We start from the raw sequence: 20488 nt of genomic DNA on the forward strand, positions 1-20488 counted from the left end.
CCTATTCCTTCACTCCATAGATGCTGCCTCACCAGCTGAGTTTCTCCAGCATTTTTGTCTACCTTCGATTTTTCCAGCATCTGCAGCTCTTTCTTATAAAATGTTCACAGGGTTAGCAGGTGGCAAATTTTGACCTGCATAAACCCAGTTCCAAATGCTGACGAACTAGCTTTTAGCATTGGCGGCCGTGTTTGGTAGCGTTTAAGTGAACAGTAACAGTGGATCCAGTGACAAATGCTTAAACACAAAAACTGCACATACAACCTCAGGCACAGACGAGCGGACAGCATTGTCACAAACAGAACACGCTTTTTTAAGAGCTTCTTCCCTGCCATAGTGAGACTCTTGGCCAAAACAAAATGAACTGATGTCCTGACCGACCTACCTCATAGCACATCATATTATATTATATTGTCTCCTGGGCCTGTGCAATTTACAATGCAATCGACACTTTTTATATAGGGTTTGTGTAATTGACAATGCTCTCACTTTCCCCTTTATATAGGGTTTTAGGCATTTTCTTTCTTTTTTAGTTCTAGAGAAGGATATGTTTTTACAGATTATGTGTCTTCTGTGTGTCTTTTTAACTTGACTTGACTTGACTCTCTGAACAACCGCACAAGAGTTCCTACGTGTGTAAGCACAAATGGCAAATAAAGATTTTGACCTTTGACCTTTGACCTTGACCAAATGGGTAAACACTGTAGGAGTCCTACTCCACAGAGCAGTCCTGGCCAACCATCTCCCTCATTGGAGCCCACTCGGACTATCTTCGATCGGACTTTACTGACCTTATCTTGCACTAAACGTTTTCACATTATTCCCTTTATCATGTATTTGTACTCTGAATAAGGCCATTCGGCCCATCAAGTTTACTCCGCCAGTCTATCTCTCCCTCCTCACTCCATTCTCCTGCCTTCTCTCCATAACCCCTGACACTCGTACTAATCAAGGATCTATCGATCTCTGCCTTAAAAATACCCACTGTCTTGTCCTCCACATCCTTCTGCGGCAAAGAATTCCACAGATTCACCACCCACTGACTAAAGAAATTTCTCCTCATCTCCATCCTAAAAGAACGTCCTTTAAGTCTGAGGCTGCGGCCTCTAGTCCTAGACTCTCCCACTAGTGGAAACATCCTCTGCACATCCACTCTCTCCAGGCCTTTCACTATTCTGTACGTTTCAATGAGGTCCCCCCCTCATTCTTCTAAACTCCAGTGAGTACAGGCCCAGTGCCGTCAAACACTCATCATAGGTTAACCCACTCGATGGGCCAAATGGCCTAATTCTGCTCCTATCACTTCTGACCTGACCTTATGACTGCTGAATTGAATGAGTCAGGAAACTGGTTTGTGCCCTGCCTGGCCTACTGTGACAAGGCTCTCAGCAACTTTATTCAATTCCGTAACATTTTTACATCAGTGGTTTTGTTTAAGGTCGGGTCGGGGGAGTTCCCCCTGCCACGGGTACCATGTAATCCCGTGCTACCTGCTCTATGGCCAGATAGTCGGCTACTAAACCATCTTCCCCCACCTGGTTTGCCAGGTGAGGAGGGGGGTTGTGGACCCCCAGTGGGACCAAAAAACAAGACGGATGAGCTTCTAGCGAACCAACGGCCATCCACACTTCAGTAGAAGTTGCGATCGCTGTCGCACACGGCATTTTCTCCAGAGATACAGTCCGACCCACCGAGTTAATTCAGCTTGTTGAGTCGATAGTAGGAAGGATATTGTCAAGCTGGAAAGGGTGCGGAGAAGATTCATGAGGGCCTGAATTATAGGGAGAGGTTGGGCAGGCATTAATAACATTAATAGCACCATGGCACTAACCAGTGCTGATCTGGATCTGATCACCAGAGCTTGCTCTTCCCCTGGCTCCTGCGGTGCTGGCTCGAAGGGCCAAATGGCCTCCTCCTGTACGTATTTTCTATGTTTCTACCACCTCATTGTGCTGGAAGGAACTGCAGCTGCTGGTTTAACCCGAAGATAGGCACAAAATGCTGGAGTAACTCAGAGGGACAGGCAGCATCTCCTGAGAGAAGGAATGGATGACGAGTTGGATCGAGTCTCTTCATGCTCCAGTCTGAAGAAGGGTCTCGACCTGAAACGTCACCCATTCCTTCTCTCCAGAGATGCTGCCTGTCCCGCTGAGAAACGTCAGCCGGTTTTGCCATCGACCACCTCATTCCTGGGATGACAGAAATGGGAAGAAATTGAATAAAATACCCAGCCAGTTATTCATAAGATCATAAGACATTTAAAATACCATTTGGCCAAGTCGATTATGACTGATCTATCTTTCCCTCTCAACCCCATTCTCCTGCCTACTCCCCTTAAAATTTGGCGCCAAATCTCTGCTTTAAAAATACCCAATGACTTGGCTTCCAGCACTGTCTGTGCCAATGAAATCCACAGATTGACTGACGTCTGGGTAAATAAATTCCTCCTCATCTCCATTCTAAAGGTAAGTCCTTTTATTCTCTTATCCTTTGATTCAAAACCTTTCAGCTCTTCGGGTTTAATTACATTTGGTAAATCCTTCAATCTTCTGCATTTTTTCTCCATCGTTTGCTATTTCCATAATTTGACATCATCCGATATCTGCACCTTCATTCCCCTTACCTTATTTATATAAATAGAAATCAAACACCAAGTGCAGGTCACTGGACAGCCTGTTACTGCAGTCCCGACAAACAGAAAAAGGACAATGCTGCCTTGCTGCCAGTGATGGTTGCAGAGGGCCTGACAAGCGACGCCCATGTCCGGGGCAGCCCAGCCCGAGGCTGAAGACGGCACAGTGCTCACGTGAGGGTGGCTGGGACGGTGTTCTGGCGGCGGTGGCCTGAGTCCGGGGTTCGGCCGCGGGCCAGTGGCTGCATCTGCAGGACTGGTGGGCGGCAGCTTCAACCACCCCGTGTTTGAGCCGCGGGACTGATTTTAACATCGCCCGGGGGGGGTATCGCCCCAGCGCAGAGGGAGAAGAGGAGGGAAGAGACTGCAGATCTAAGACTTTTGCCTCCATCACAGTGAGGAGATGCTGGGTGGCCTCACTGTGGTGGATGTTAATGTGTGTTTATTGTTGTTTTATTGTATTGTATTATATGTATGACTGCTGCAATTTCGTTCAGACTTCTGTCTGAATGACAATAAAAGGCTATCTATCTATCTATCTATCTATCTATCTATCTATCTATCTATCTATCTATCTATCTATCTATCTATCTATCTATCTATCTATCTATCTATCTATCTATCTAACCGAAGATAGACACAAAACGCTGGAGTAACTCAGCGGGTCAGGCAGCATCTCTGGAGAAGAGAAATAGGTGACATTTCGGGTCGGGAACCTTCTTCATATCTATTATGTCAGGAAAGTAGACTATTATCTGAATGGTGGCCGATTGGGAAAAGGGGAGATGCAACGAGACCTGGGTGTCATGGTACACCAGTCATTGAAAGAAGGCATGCAGGTGCAGCAGGCAGTGAAGAAAGCGTATGGTATGTTAGCATTCATAGCAAAAGGATTTGAGTATAGGAGCCGGGAGTTTCCCCAGCATTTTTATCTACCATCAGTAACATCAATGTACTCCTTACCATATATGCTCGCTCCACCGGTGAAGAATTTACAAGTGGTGATCACAGAGGACAACAGGTGGATATACGCAGGCAAGTTTTGACATAGAACGTGAATAAGCGACATATCAGGTTACTGGTGGGGTTAGGGACAGAAAAGATTCAATGAAGTATCTGATCCGTGGTTGAAGAGTTGTTTACCTGGGGAAGATAATATTTGTGTATCTGACATATCTATTCTCCATGGCCTTTGTAGACCAGTGAGGTGTCGAATTGTTTATTAACTTTATTTGCTTGGTTTTGCTGCGTTGTTTGTACTTGTGTTTTATGTTTTTTAATTTATTGTTTGGATTTTTGTATGTAATTTATGCGCCTCGTGTTAGTTGTATGTTCTGTTGTTCTGCCTGTTTTATGATGTCTTGCTTGTTTTCTTTTTTCTGTACAGCACTTTGGTCAGCTTTGGTTGTTTTTAAGGTGCTTAACAAATAAAGTTATTATTATTATTATTATTATTCAGACTATCTGAAGCAAGCTTCTGTCCCGAAACGTCACCCATTCCTGACCCGCTGAGTTACCCCAGCGTTTTGCGTCTATCTTCGGTATAAACCAGCATTTGCTCTTCCTTCCTACACATTCATCTAACCAACTCTGGATGAAATCTCTCATCTACACAAATATTATCTTCCCCAGGTAAACAACTCTTCAACCACGGATCAGATACTTCATTGAATCTTTTCTGTCCCTAACCCCACCAGTAACCTGATATGTCGCTTATTCACGTTCTATGTCAAAACTTGCCTGCGTATATCCACCTGTTGTCCTCTGTGATCACCACTTGTAAATTCTTCACCGGTGGAGCGAGCATATATGGTGAGTATATTGATGTCACTGATGGTAGATAAAAATGCTGGGGAAACTCCCGGCTCCTATACTCAAATCCTTTTGCTATGAATGCTAACATACCATACGCTTTCTTCACTGCCTGCTGCACCTGCATGCCTACTTTCAATGACTGGTGTACCATGACACCCAGGTCTCGTTGCATCTCCCCTTTTCCCAATCGGCCACCATTCAGATAATAGTCTACTTTCCTGTTTTTGCCACCAAAGTGGATAACCTCACATTTATCCACATTAAACTGCATCTGCCATGCATTTGCCCACTCACCCAGCCTATCCAAGTCACCTTGCAGCCTCCTAGCATCCTCCTCACAGCTAGCACTGCCCCCCAGCTTCGTGTCATCCGCAAACTTGGAGATGTTGCATTCAATTCCCTCGTCCAAATCATTAATATATATTGTAAATAGCTGGGGTCCCAGTACTGAGCCTTGCAGTACCCCACTAGTCACTGCCTGCCTGCCTGGAGAGAAGGAATGGGTGAGACCTATCTTCAGACTGGGTCCACCCACTCCTTCTCTCCAGAGATGCTGCCTGAGTCACTCCAGCATGTTCGTGCTGCCAGGAAGGTCTGCTTAACAGATGTCTATCTTCGGTTTAAACCAGCATCTGCTGTTCCTTCCTACACATTCTCTGGCAGCACACGCATTCACAGAAATGGCCTCATTTTCTTCTTCACGAGGGATTGTCAAATAGAAACATAGACAATAGGTGCAGGAGTAGGCCATTCGGCCCATCGAGCCTGCACCACCATTCAATCATGGCTGATCATCCAACTCAGTAACCCGTGCCTGCCTTCTCCACATATCCCTTGATTCCACCAGCCCCTTGAGCTCTATGTAATTCTCTTTTAAATTCATCCGGTGAATTGGCCTCCACTGCCCTCTGTGGCAGAGAATTCCACAGATTCTCAACTCTCTGGGTCAAAAAGTTTTTTTCTCATCTCAGTTTTATATGGCCTCCCCTTTATTCTTAGACTGTGGCCCCTGGTTCTGGTCTCCCCCAACATTGGGAAAAATGTTCCTGCATCTAGCTTGTCCAGTCCTTTTATAATTTTATACGTTTCTATAAGATATCCCCTCATCCTTCGAAATTCCAGTGAATACAAGCCCGGTCTGTCCAATCTTTCCTCATATGACAGTCCCGCCATCCCGGGGATTAACCTCGTGAACATACAAATATATATTTTTTAAACCCGTCATTTGAATTTGCAATAGTACATTTCTCTCTGGCAGAGAAGCAAATTCTTATTACACAAAACGCCAAAAAATGCCAAGAAGCCACCAGTTCTGCCGTTCAATCTCGTCTTACCCAGGGTTCAACCTCTCCACTATGCCAGACCCCCAGAGCCCTCAGTCATAAAGAGTTACACAGTGTGTAATCAGGCCCTTCGGCCCGACTTGCCCACACCGACCAACATGTCCCGTCTACACTAGTCCCACCTGCCTGTGCTTGGCCCATATCCCTCTTAACCTGTCCTATCCATGTACCTGTCCAAATGTTTCATAAACATTGCAATAGTCCCAGCCTCAACTACCTCCTCTGGCAACCTGTTCAAAGGTGGTCTTTTATTGTCACCTGTACCAATTAAGGTACAGTGATATTCGAATTACCATATGGCCATCCTAAAAAAGAAAGCAACAAGATAGACAACTACATGAAAGATGACATAAACATCCACCACAGTGGATTCCCCACTTTCCTCACTGTGATGGAAGGCAGTAAAGTCCAATCGTCTTCTACTCTTTATTCACCTGTGGTCGGGGAAATCCTTTAAAACCGAGATGAGAAGAACTTTTTTCACACAGAGAGTGGTGAATCTCTGGAACTCTCTGCCACAGAGGGTAGTTGAGGCCAGTTCATTGGCTATATTTAAGAGGGAGTTAGATGTGGCCCTTGTGGCTAAGGGGATCAGGGGGTATGGAGAGAAGGCAGGTACGGGATACTGAGTTGGATGATCAGCCATGATCATATTGAATGGCGGTGCAGGCTCGAAGGGCCGAATGACCTACTCCTGCATCTAATTTCTATGTTTCTATGTTTCTAAGAGGGACCAAAACTTAACTACGAACTATGCATCAATTCCTTAAGCATTCGTCATATCTTTTAAAGTAGTTTCTCCAACGGCGAGAGCCAAATCACATCTCATGCTTTTGAGACGAGATTTTACTCATATTTAAAATCCTGGTTTCAGATTGAACTGATTCACTTAAAATTTTTGCATGAAATGTTTTTATTTTTTTTAGCGTAGTTTGGTTTCGAGGTACAGTGCCCTTCACACTACCCTACACACACCAGGGACAATTTAGAATGATACCAAGCCAATTAACCTACAAACCTGTACGTCTTTGGAGTGTGGGAGGAAACCGATGATCTCGGAGGAAACCCACACAGGTCACGGTGAGAAGGTACAAACTCCGTACATACAGCACCCGTGGTCAGGATTGACCCTGGATCTCTGGCGCTACAAGCGCCGTAAGGCAGCAACTCTACCGCTGCGCCACCGTGCTGCCCTTTGATAGAATTTATAAATTATATCATGGTTCCTTTTTCTTAATTTTCCCGGCAAAAACGGGAAAGCAGACTATTATCTAAATGGTGGCCGATTGGGAAAGGGGGAGATGCAGCGAGACCTGGGTGTCATGGTACACCAGTCATTGAAGGTAGGCATGCAGGTGCAGCAGGCAGTAAAGAAAGCGAATGGTATGTTAGCTTTCATTGCAAAAGGATTTGAGTATAGGAGCAGGGAGGTTCTACTGCAGTTGTACAGGGTCTTGGTGAGACCACACCTGGAGTATTGCGTACAGTTTTGGTCTCCAAATCTGAGGAAGGACATTATTGCCATAGAGGGAGTGCAGAGAAGGTTCACCAGGCTGATTCCTGGGATGTCAGGACTGTCTTATGAAGAAAGACTGGATTGACTTGGTTTATACTCTCTAGAATTTAGGAGATTGAGAGGGGATCTTATAGAAACTTACAAAATTCTTAAGGGGTTGGACAGGCTAGATGCAGGAAGATTGCTCCCGATGTTGGGGAAGTCCAGGACAAGGGGTCACAGCTTAAGGATAAGGGGGAAAAATCCTTTAAAACCGAGATGAGAAGAACTTTTTTCACACAGAGAGTGGTGAATCTCTGGAACTCTCTGCCACAGAGGGTAGTCGAGGCCAGTTCATTGGCTATATTTAAGAGGGAGTTAGATGTGGCCCTTGTGGCTAAGGGGATCAGAGGGTATGGAGAGAAGGCAGGTACGAGATACTGAGTTGGATGATCAGCCATGATCATATTGAATCATCTGAAGAAGGGTTTCGGCCCGAAACGTTGCCTATTTCCTTCGCTCCATAGATGCTGCTGCACCCGCTGAGTTTCTCCAGCTTTTCTGTGTAACCTTCGATTCTCCAGCATCTGCAGTTCCCTCTTTAACATCATATTGAATGGTGCAGGCTCGAAGGGCCGAATGGCCTACTCCTGCACCTAATTTCTATGTTTCTATGTATGTCTTTGGAGTGTGGGAGGAAACCGATGATCTCGGAGGAAACCCACGCAGGTCACGGTGAGAACGTACAAACTCCGTACATACAGCACCCGTGGTCAGGATTGAACCTGGATCTCTGGCGCTACAAGCGCCGTAAGGCAGCAACTCTACCGCTGCGCCACCGTGCTGCCCTTTGATAGAATTTATAAATTATATCATGGTTCCTTTTTCTTAATGGCCCCCCAACTTCCTGATCCTCGGTGAATCTGTTTTGAGGCAAAATAAACTTTACTTTAGACCTTAGAGATACAGCATGGAAACAGGGAGTCCTCACTGACCACCACTCACCCCGTACACGCCTTTGGAATGTGGGAAGGAAACGGAGCACCCGCAGAAAACCTGCCCAAGGGTCTCGACCCGAAATATCACCCATTCCTTCTCTCCAGAGATGCTGCCTGTCCTGCTGAATTACTCCGGCACTTTGTGCCTATCTTTGGTTTAAACCTGCACCTGCAATTCCTTCTTACACATATATACACAGTACATATATGTATATGTGTGTATATACATATATGTACCCCGTAATAAATATGATGTGGTTTTTGGTTGTTTATTTTATGGTTTTCACAGACCACTCTGTCCACATATTCTGTTGTGCTGCTGCAAGTAAGAATTTCATTGTTCTGTTTCGGGAGGTCTGTCAATAAAACACTCTTGACTTGATGCCCTTTGGTTCTCCACCTTGTCTCTGGTAAGTATCTATCTGTTTGTTGTTTCATGGGTCACATGTGCTCCCTCGGGGACCTCCAGATGGAGGCAAGGGTCGATGACAGATTCCAACATGCGAGCTGCTCGGATGTCATTTTATAACAGTCAAATGCTGTAATGTTCCCCATTCCACCTGTATTTGTTACAGTTTTAATCTTGCAGGTGAGAGAAAGGAGAAGCCTGTGAACATGTCAGAAGCTGGAAGGTGAATTGCTGGTGAGAACCTCATCACCATGGCTGAAGAATAGATGAACAGAGAGAATCACGTTTCAGCCCATTGTGATACGGGTTTGATTTAACTTCACATTTGTTCAAGAGATGGTCACCTCCGCAACTAAATGAGACCAAAGTGAATCAATTGAAAATTGATCTGCATAAGCTGCATAGTTTGATATCTGTGAGCGTTTGTGAGCTGCGGGGCTTACAATGCCGCATTGTGTTGCTGTGAAGAAAAGCAACAAACCCATTAGGTGCCTCACTGCATTTTCTTACTCTGAAGGCAGTTACAACCCCATTAGCAGCCCTGGTAGCATGAACTTGGATAATGAAGGAGGGGAGGGGGACCGAGGAGGTACCTGCTCAACCTGAGGATTAAAGTTGAACTGAACTGAGCGTAGGTTCACCAGGTTAATTCCCGGGATGTCGGGACTGACAGATGATGAAAGAACGGGTCGACTGGGCTTGTATTTACTGGAGGATGAGAGGGGATCTTATAGAAACATATAACATTTTTAAGGGATTGGTCAGGCTAGATGTAGGAAACACGTTCCCCATGTTGGGGGAGTCCAGAACCAGTGGTCACACAGTTTAAGAATAAGGGGTAGGCCATTTAGGACTGAGATGAGGAAAAACGTTTTCACCCAGAGAGTTGTGAATCTGTGGAATTCTCTGCCACAGAAGGCAGTGGAGGCCAATTCACTGGATATTTTCAAGAGAGAGTTAGATTTAGCTCTTAGGGCTAACGGAATCAAGGGATATGGGAAAAAAAGCAGGAACGGGGTACTGATTTTGGATCACATTGAATGGCAGTGCAGGCTCCAAGGGCCGAATGGCCAACTCCTGCACCTATTTTCTATGTTTCTATGACAGAGATTTCAAAACCTGAGCATCCGCTGTAAAATGTCACAGGAGCGGCAGACTGCTCCGCTCATTAATTAATTATTAATTGGAGGCCTGATGTGCCTTGGCTCACGGCAGGGAGCGATGTAAATGAAGTGGACGTTTCTGCATTACCTTCACAGGAGCAAACAATCTTATACAACCATCAGCTCACATTTTCGCACGTCTTAAATAAAACCTGTTATTAGAAATCGACACTTTTCCCTCCCCAGCTACAGGAGTAGACAATGTGTACAAGGCATGAAACACCACCTACCTCATTGGTGACCCTCGGACTATCCTTGACCCTTTGCTGGCTTTTCTTTGCACTAAACGCTATTCCCTTATCATGCATCTAAACACTGTAAATGGATCGATTGTGATCATGTTACAAAAAAAAGCTGGAGAAACTCAGCGGGTGCAGCAGCATCTATGGAGCGAAGGAAATAGGCAACGTTTCGGGCCGAAACCCTTCCGGGTTTCGGCCCGAAACGTTGCCTATTTCCTTCGCTCCATAGATGCTGCTGCCCCCGCTGAGTTTCGGGCCGAAACGTTGCCTATTTCCTTCGCTCCATAGATGCTGCTGCACCCGCTGAGTTTCGGCCCGAAACGTTGCCTATTTCCTTCGCTCCATAGATGCTGCTGCACCCGCTGAGTTTCTCCAGCTTTTTTGTGTAACCTTCGATTCTCCAGCATCTGCAGTTCCTTCTTAAACACGATTGTAATCATGTGTTGTCTTTCCCGCTGACTGGTCAGCACGCAACAAAAACTTTTCACTGCACCTCGGCACACGTGACAATAAACTAAACTGAACTGAAATGAACAAATAGTTGTATGCTTTAGTTTAGTTTAAAGATACAGCGCGAAAACAGGCCCTCCGGCGATCCCTGCATAGTAATACTATCCTACACACACTAGGGACCCTTTTTATGCATTTGTACCAAAGCCTGGACGTGTTTGGAGTGTGGGAGGAAACTGAAGATCTCGGAGAAAACCCATGCGGTCAGGGGCAGAACGTAGAAACTCCTTACAGACAGCACCCGCAGTCGGGATCGAACCCGGGCCTCCAGCGCTGCAAGCGCTGTAAGTGTACGGCAGCAACACTACCACTGCATCACTGTGCACCCAGTATGGGCTGAATTCTGAATTGCCTCCCAGCGTGAGCGTGAAGTTCAATGACTTTGTTGCCACCACCTCTTCCGTGCAACTGCCAAGTCTAATACCGCACGGCCAAATCCAATGATTGCCGCCTGTCCTCAGAGCTTGCCCGAATAAATGTTGGGAATTTGCTTGCGCAAGGTCGAAAGATCGAGAGTGATAGGAGTAGAGTTAAAATGCCCCTGTCCCACTTAGGAAACCTGAACGGAAACCTCTGGAGACTTTGCGTCTCACCCAAGGTTTCCTTGCGGTTCCCTTTGGGAACCGCACGGAAACCTTGGGTGGGGCGCAAAGTCTCCAGAGGTTTCCGTTCAGGTTTCCTAAGTGGGACAGGGGCATTAGACTTTAGTGATACAGCGCGCAAACAGGTTCTTCGGCCCACTGAGGTTCCCGGAGGTTTTTGTCAGTCTCCCTACCTGCTTCCACTACCTGCAACCTCCGACAACTGCCTGCAACCTCCGGGAACCGCACGGAAACCTTGGGTGGGAGTGCAAAGTCTCCAGAGGTTTCCGTTCAGGTTTCCTAAGTGGGGACAGGGGCATAATAGTAAGGCCATTCGGCCCATCAAGTCTGCTCCGGAATTTCAATCGTGGCTGATCTATCTCTCCCTCCTAACCCCATTCTCCTGCCTTCTCCCTGTAACCTCTGACAAGTAAAGGCTGGAGGAGGTTTGCTGTCATTGCAGGTGTGTGGATTTTGTGCTGGCTGGCGGGGCGAGTGTAGAAGGGGTAAACACACGGTACAAATGGGGCAGGGTGGGTCGGGCAGGTAGATAGCTTCCGAGATGCTGTGGGCTCCTTCTGCCATTTACATGTCCCCCCCCAACATTGACACGAGCTTCTCAGTCCCAGCTCAAACGGTCCATTTGTACTATGAACAGTCACAGGCCAGACAGTGGGGATGTTCCATTGTGACAGTATTTGGAATCAAGTTTTTATAGTCTTGTGTCAAGGATGTGAACAAAATGGCCTGACTTAAGGGGTTGGACAGGCTAGATGCAGGAAGATTGTTCCCGATGTTGGGGAAGTCCAGGACAAGGGGTCACAGCTTAAGGATAAGGGGGAAATCCTTTAAAACCGAGATGAGAAGAACTTTTTTCACACAGAGATTGGTGAATCTCTGGAACTCTCTGCCGCAGAGGGTAGTCGAGGCCAGTTCATTGGCTATATTTAAGAGGGAGTTAGATGTGGCCCTTGTGGCTAAGGGGATCAGAGGGTATGGAGAGAAGGCAGGTACGGGATACTGAGTTGGATGATCAGCCATGATCATATTGAATGGCGGTGCAGACTCGAAGGGCCGAATGGCCTACTCCTGCACCTAATTTCTATGTTTCTATGACCATTAAAATGAGTGAAGTGCTGAGGGCTTTGTTACAGGAAGTTGGCTTGGGAGAGAACACAGAACTGCTGTATTTATTGTTAGTTTAGTTTATAGACACGGCGTGGGAACCAGGCCCTTCGGCCAACCAAGTCTGCGCTGACCAATGATCGCTAAAACGAAAATGGAATCCGGCCCGTAAACCGAAATCATTCGGCCCGCAGGCGTGTTTTTTTTTACCGGCTCGCATAGCAAGTGGCCTAACCGGATTTGGCCGTGGGCCGTGGGTCGTTGACCCCTGTGTTAGAGCATTAGGCTTATAGGGCCTGTCCCACTTGGCAATTTTTTCGACATTGCCAGAAGATTTTGAACATTTCAAACTCCAGGGGGGCGAAACAAAAAAAATGTTGCGACACTTGAAATGTTGCGACACTTGAAATGTTGCGACACCGCGCGTCAATACGCCGTCACGCCGCGACCTGATACGTGTCAATGATGCCGGCAGCCGCCGAAATAAATCGGCCAAGTGGGACAGCCCCTTTAGCATTTCACTATAACCATATAACAATTACAGCACGGAAACAGGCCATCTCGACCCTTCTAGTCCGTGCCGAACACGTATTCTCCCCTAGTCCCATACACCTGCGTTCAGACCATAACCCTCCATACCTTTCCCGTCCATATAGCTATACAATTTATTTTTAAATGATAAAAACGAACCTGCCTCCACCACCTTCACTGGAAGCTCATTCCACACAGCTACCACTCTCTGAGTAAAGAAGTTCCCCCTCATGTTACCCCTAAACTTCTGTCCCTTAATTCTCAAGTGTTGTCCCCTTGTTTGAATCTTCCCTACTCTCAGTGGGAAAAGCTTATCCACGTCAACTCTGTCTATCCCTCTAATATATATATCTATAATCTTTATATCTATAATCACTAAAATCTTTCATTTCACTGCACATCTCATATGTGTGTGTGACGAATCGACTTACTTTCTGGGTTTGCGGCCTCTTGATGGGTTGTCAAAAAGTGAAGTTAGCAAAGTTTATAATTAGGAGTGGAGAATTCAATGACACCGTAATAGTGTTTCATCTTGCAGGCCCCTTTGTATTCAACCTCTTAACTTCCTCTTCAAACTGCCCTGTCGCTCCTTCCCCTTTTGTCTGGGCTGTCTATTTTATCCAAAGTGCAGCAATAGATATGTTTTTAGCTGTTTTATTTCACTGTTGGACAATAGACAATAGACGGTAGACAAAAGTGCTGGAGAAACTCAGCGGGTGCAGCAGCATCTATGGAGCGAAGGAAATAGGCAACGTTGCCTAAACATTGCCTATTTCCTTCGCTCCATAGATGCTGCTGCACCCGCTGAGTTTCGGGCCGAAACGTTGCCTATTTCCTTTGCTCCATAGATGCTGCTGCACCCGCTGAGTTTCGAGCCAAAACGTTGCCTATTTCCTTAGTTCCATAGATGCTGCTGCACCCGCTGAGTTTCGAGCCAAAACGTTGCCTATTTCCTTAGTTCCATAGATGCTGCTGCACCCGCTGAGTTTCGGGCCGAAACGTTGCCTATTTCCTTAGTTCCATAGATGCTGCTGCACCCGCTGAGTTTCGAGCCAAAACGTTGCCTATTTCCTTAGTTCCATAGATGCTGCTGCACCCGCTGAGTTTCGGGCCGAAACGTTGCCTATTTCCTTTGCTCCATAGATGCTGCTGCACCCGCTGAGTTTCGAGCCGAAACGTTGCCTATTTCCTTCGCTCCATAGATGCTGCTGCACCCGCTGAGTTTCTCCAGCACTTTTGCCTACCTTCGATTTTCCAGCATCTGCAGCTCCTTCTTAAACAATAGACAATAGGTGCAGGAGTAGGCCATTCGGCCCTTCGAGCCAGCACCGCCATTCAATGTGATCATGGCTGATCATCCCCAATCAGTACCCCCCGTTCCTGCCTTCCCCCCATATCCCCTGACTCCGCTAAGAGCCCTATCTAGCTCTCTCTTGAAAACATCCAGAGAAACTCGCCTCCACCGCCGTCTGAGGCAGAGAATTCCACAGACTCACTCACTGTTGGCTCTCTTTTAGCCTGTAAACTTGGCGTTGTGTAACCAGTTTACACTCGCCACCCTTTGTAGTAATCTATACTCCCTCAGTGTGGTTTGGATTGAGGCATGATTGGCGATTCCAGGGGGAGATGGGGGAGTCCAGAACCAGGGGCCACTGCTTAAGAGTAAGGGATAAGCCATTTAGAATGGAGATGGGGAAACACTTTTTCACACAGAGAGTTGTGAGTCTGTGAAATACTCTGCCTCAGAGGGCGGTGGAGGCCGGTTCTCTAGATACATTCAAGAGAGAGCTAGATAGGGCTCTTAAAGATCACGGAGTCAGGGGATACGGGGAGAAGGCAGGAACATAGAAACATAGAAAATAGGTGCAGGAGTAGGCCATTCGGCCCCTCGAGCCTGCACCACCATTCAATATGATCATGGCTGATCATCCAACTCAGTATCCTATACTCTACGGGGTACTGATTGTGGATGATCAGCCATGATTACATTGAATGGCGGTGCTGGCTGGAACCTCCTGCACCTATTGTCTATTGTTTATTGATAAATGCCAACATTCCAATAAGTGGGGTTTGCAATGCTCCAATTCACTGGTCCACTTTGGCTTTCTTGATTAGTCGTGGTGTTCCACCTGTATTTGTGAACTGTTTTAACTTTTGCGGGCAAGAGCAGAGAGAGAGAGAGAGAGACAAGCCAGTGAATGTCAGAATCTAGGAAGCAAATTGCTGGTGAGAACTTCATCAATGTGGTCAAAGAATGGGTTGACTCATACATATGGAGAGTCATATTTCGCCTCTTTTGTGGCACAGTACAGGTTCAACTTCTCGTTTGTGCAGAGACGGGCACCCCTGGAACTGGATGAGACCAAAGGGAATCAATGGAACTTGATCCGCGTTTGAAAGAGCAGAGTTTGATATTTCCGAGTCTTTGTGGCGGGCGAAGATACAATACTGCGTTGTGTTAGAAAGACACAAAGCCATTACAAGCCTCTTTGCATTCTGTTACCATGTCGGTAGAAACAATCCCATTAGCAGCCTGGCACCATGACCGTGGATAATGAATAGGGATCATGTCGGTTGCTTGCTCGCGCTGGGAATCCAACTTAGATCCTAAATCTAGGCGTTATCTATGAAATGTCACAGGAGTGGCGGACAATTCCTTGAATGAACTAGTAATTAATTATGTGTAGGAAAGAACTGCAGGTGCTGGTTTAAATCAAAGGAGGACACAAAATGCTGGAATAACTCAGCGGGACAGGCAGCATCTCTGGAGAGAAGGAATGTGTGACATTCTGGTCGAGACCCTTCTTTGCCACGGGAGGCTGTGGAGGCCAAGTCAGTGGATATTTTTAAGGCAGAGATAGATAGATTCTTGATTAGTACGGGTGTCAGGGATTATGGGGAGAAGGCAGGAGAATGGGGTTGGGAGGGAGAGATAGATCATCCATGATTGGATAGCGCGCAATAAAGGCTTTTCATTGTACCTCGCCACACGTGACAATAAACTAAACTGAACTGAACATGGGACAGCATGCATGCCAGGGCTAGAAGAAACGTTTCTCAGCCTTCATCCGGCACTGTCAGGTCCTGCGCAGACACAATTTAATTAAAATACTTAAATACTGTTAAAAGAAGGTCATTTTTTGTTGTTGCAATAAATGGAACAGCAGCAGCATTTTCTTCTCTTTGGAAGTTGTTAATTACCAATGGGTCATCAGAGGTAGACAAAAAAGCTGGAGAAACTCAGCGGGTGAGGCAGCATTTATGGAGCGAAGGAAATAGGTGACGTTTCGGGTCGAGACCCTTAAGGGTGAGGCAGCATCTATGGAGCGAAGGAATAGGTGACGTTTCGGGTCGAGACCCTTCCGGGTCTCGACCCAAAACGTCACCTATTCCTTCTCTCCATAGATGCTGCCTCACCCGCTGAGTTTCTCCAGCATTTTTGTCTACCTTCGATTTTCCAGCATCTGCAGTTCCTTCTTAAACAATGGCTCATCAGAGATAAGTTCACTGTGGGATTATTTTTGCTTTGCATCAATGGGAAAGAGTTGTGCTTTTGCAAAGTTGGTCACTTTTACTGTTTGGTTTTGACGTAACTGATTTGCTGTTGAAGTCATCCGCAGGGTAAAAGCCCTGTCCCACGGTACGAGTTCATTCCAAGAGCTCTCCCGAGTTTTAAAAAATTCAAACTCGTGGTAAGCACAGAGAATGAACGTCGCGGGTACGTCGGAACTCGGGGACGTCTCTTGGTGGCTCGTAACGCTAAACGGCAGGTGCTCGGGAAGACTCGCTAACAGCAGGTAAGCACGGGAAGACTCGTGAAGATTTTTCAACAGGTTGAAAAATGTCCACGAGAGCCCCGAGTACCGACGAGTGGCCATTACCGTAAATCTCCGAGATCGAATCAGGGCAAACTCGGGAGAGCTCTTGGAATGAATTCGCACCGTGGGACAGGGCTTTTAAAGGTCCCCGACATCTCCAGAAGCTGTGGTTTGAGTGAATCACAAGAGGCACAAGCACAAAACGATTCATTCCTTCAGCCGGCTCACTCACAGTCACGACACACACACACACTGAGTTGATAAAGTTACACTTACGGATCTGGGACCTGCCCCTCAGCCTCACTTTCCAAAACGACTGGGAAATATGACACTGCGCCGGGCTGCACAGGCAACACACAACATCAGCGGATGGGTCGGCTGGGAGAACGGGTGGAACACTAGTCCTTTAGCATTCCCGGTTCTATCAGGCTATTCAAAGCAAAACGGTAAGGTAAAGCACCAAATTTGATCAGATGATAGAGAGAGAGGTCAGCTTCTTGGAACGGACCCCAACCTAACTGAAAAAACCATCCCATGTGGTTATTTTACACACACACTCTGCCACGTCTCACACAGTTCTGTACTGAATGGAGCTGTGCCAACAATAACATCACACGCTCCTAAACTGAGAAGGAAAGTACGGAAATGAAGACCCCAGCTACAAGTCAGAAGCCCGTCAGAAGATCCAGTCAGTCACAAAACCTTTGCTCCATAGATGCTGCCTCACCCGCTGAGTTTCTCCAGCATTTTTGTCTACTTTAAACCTTTAATTCAAACTGCCTTAGTAATTATTTAATTATTTAAGCTGCTCAACGGAGGGCTGGGTAAAATATAAATAGACTCATAGTCACAGATCAATACAGTGTGGAAACAGGCCCTTTGGCCCAACTTGGCCACACCGGCCAACATGTCCCAGCTACACTAGACCCAGCAGCCTGCGCTTGGTCCATATCCCTCCAAACCTGTCCTATCCACGTACCTGTCTAACTGTTTAATAAACGTTGGGATAGTCCCAGCATCAACTACTGTACCTCATCTGGCAGCTTGTTCCATACACCCACCACCCTTTGTGTGAAAAAGTCACCCCTCAGATTCTTATTTTAATCTTTGCCCCTTCACCTTGAACCTGTGTCCTCTGGTCCTCGATTCCCCTAGTCTGGGCAAGAGACTCTGTGCATCTTCCCGAAGATAGATACAAAAGGTTGGAATAACTCAGCGGGACAGGCAGCATCTCTGGAGAGAAGGAATGGGTGATGTTTCGGGTTGAGACCCTTCCTCAAACTTGGCTTTCTGCCAAGTAACATCTACCCGATCCATTTGGGAAATATTTGGGAAAAATGTGGGTGAGCGTTCAGTTACGATATGATACCATAGAACTTTATTTATCCCAGAAGGGAAAATGATCTTATGAAACTATCCTCAAACGAAATGATGAGGATATTTCCCAGGCAGTGACGGTTTGTGGCAAGGATCGCCATGTCTGCTTGCACTGATCTGCACATATCCCAGAACCTTGCACAAACCTAATGGGGAGGGACTGGGGTGATGTTTCAGATCGAGACCCTTCTGCGGACCGAGAGTCAGGAGAGAGGGTAGTTCTGACTCTCAGTCTGAAGGGTCTCGACCAGAAACATCACCCATTCCTCCTCTCCAGCGATGCTGCCTGTCCCGCTGAGTACAGTGGGACTAGTCTTTAGTCAGAGGGTGGTGAATCTGTGGAATTCAGTGCAGCAAAAGGCTGTGGAGGCCAAATCAGTGGATATTTTTAAGGCAGAGATGGATAGATTCTTGCTTAGCACGGGTGTCAGGGGTTATAGGGATAAGGCAGGAGAATGGGGTTAAGAGGGAGAGATAGATCAGCCGTGATTGAATGGTGGAGTAGACTTGATGGGCTGAATGGCCTAATGCTACTCCTATCACTTATAACAATAGACAATCGACAATAGACAATAGGTGCAGGAGTAGGCCATTCGGCCCTTCGAGCCGGCACTGCCATTCAATGTGATCATGGCTGATCATCCCCAATCAGGCCTTCTCCCCATATCCCCTGACTCCACTAATTTTAAGAGCCCTATCTAGCTCTCTCTTGAAAGCATCTAGAGAACCGGCCTCCACTGCCCTCTGAGGCAGAGAATTCCCTAGACTCACCACTCTCTGAGAGAAAAAGTGTTTCCTCGTCTCCGTTCTAAATGGCTTACCCCTTATTCTTAAACTGTGTGTGGCCCCTGGTTCTGGACTCCCCCAACATCGGGAACATGTTTCCTGCCTCTAGCGTGTCCAAACCCTTAACGATCTTATACGTTTCAATGAGATAATGACCTTATGGCTTATGACCTTACACCCACATTTTGTGTCTAACTTTGGCACCAGCACCTGCAGCTCCATCCTGCACAACTCGAATGAAGCCGCAGTGCTGGGTTTTTGCTTCTCTGGATAACTCCATCATGAGTGACTCAGAAGATCGGAATAGACTCCCCAAGGTAGTTTGGAAAACATTTCCTAGAATCCAGGGAATATTTCCAAAAGCAGACTCCACGCGGCATCCAGCAAGAGAAAAAGTTTTGCCTCAGGGCAGATTTTATTGGAGAGGGGATCTCACAAGTGGAGTTCAAGATTCAAGATTCAAGATTCAAGATTCAATTGAATTGTCATTTGGACCCCTTGAGGTCCAAACGAAATGCCGTTTCTGCAGCCATACATTACAAACAAACAAATAGACCCAAGACACAACATAATTTACATAAACATCCATCACATCGCTGTGATGGAAGGCCAAAAAAACTTATCTCTCCACTGCCCCCCCCCCAGTTCAAATGATCGCTGGGATGTTTCGGGTCAAGAGTGTTTTATTGTCATATGGCACGGACGGGACAATGACATTCTTACTCGCTGCAGCACAACAGAATATGTGAATATGTAAACAGTACATAACAGGGGGGGTGGGGAAGAGAAAAATAAAAACAGCTATTCAAAGTCTCATTTGTTAAAATTACCTTCTGTGGTTTGTGAAAGAAAAAGAACAATCACACCTTTAGCAAGTTCACCAACTCTGCCTTTTATTCTGTTTAAGAAGGAACTGCAGATGCTGGAAAATCGAAGGTAGACAAAAGTGCTGGAGAAATTCAGCGAGTTAGGGTTAGGGTTAGGGTTAGGGTTAGGGTTAGGGTTAGGGTTAGGTTAGGGTTAGGGTTAGATTTAGGGTTAGAGCAAAGGAAATAGGCAATGTTTCGGCCCGAAACTCAGCGGGTGCAGCAGCATCTATGGAGCGAAGGAAATAGGCAACGTTTCGTCCGAAATCCTGAAGGAAATAGATTCAGATTCAGATTCAGATTCAATTTTAATTGTCATTGTCAGTGTACAGTACAGAGACAACGAAATGCATTAGACAACGAAATAGGCAACGTTTCGTCCCGAAACCCTGAAGGAAATAGGCAACGTTTCCTATTTCCTTCGCTCCATAGATGCTGCTGCACCCGCTGAGTTTCTCCAGCACTTTTGACTACCGTCTATTGTCTATTGTCCAACAGTGAAAAAACAACTGAAAACATATCTATTGCTGCATATAGGAAAAAATAGACAGCCCAGACAAAAGAAGAAGGGGCGACAGGGCAGTTTGAAGAGGAAGTTACGAGGTTGAATACAAAGGGGCCTGCAAGATGAAACACTATTACCGTATCATTGAATTCTCCATTCCTAATGATACATTTTTCTAACTTCACTTTTTGACCACCCATCAAGAGGCCGCCAACCCACAAAGTCAAGTCAAGCCAAGTCGAGTCTATCACGTTGCCTATTTCCATCGCTCCGTAGATGCTGCTGCACCCGC

At 46.4% G+C, this 20488-nt stretch overlaps 1 protein-coding gene across 1 annotated transcript in view; it reads right to left on the reverse strand.

The window, feature by feature from the left end:
* slc1a6 (solute carrier family 1 member 6) overlaps nucleotides 1-17154 on the reverse strand; it is a 58424-nt gene extending 41270 nt beyond the window's left edge. Inside the window, exon 1 of the mRNA XM_055658334.1 lies at nucleotides 16939-17154. The gene's annotated coding sequence lies outside the window, so the exon portion shown is untranslated. The remainder of the gene's footprint in view (nucleotides 1-16938) is intronic.
* Between the last annotated feature and the right edge of the window lie 3334 nt (nucleotides 17155-20488).

The sequence above is a fragment of the Leucoraja erinacea genome, chromosome 29, assembly GCF_028641065.1.
Source record: "Leucoraja erinacea ecotype New England chromosome 29, Leri_hhj_1, whole genome shotgun sequence".
Classification (NCBI taxonomy): Eukaryota; Metazoa; Chordata; class Chondrichthyes; order Rajiformes; family Rajidae; genus Leucoraja; species Leucoraja erinaceus.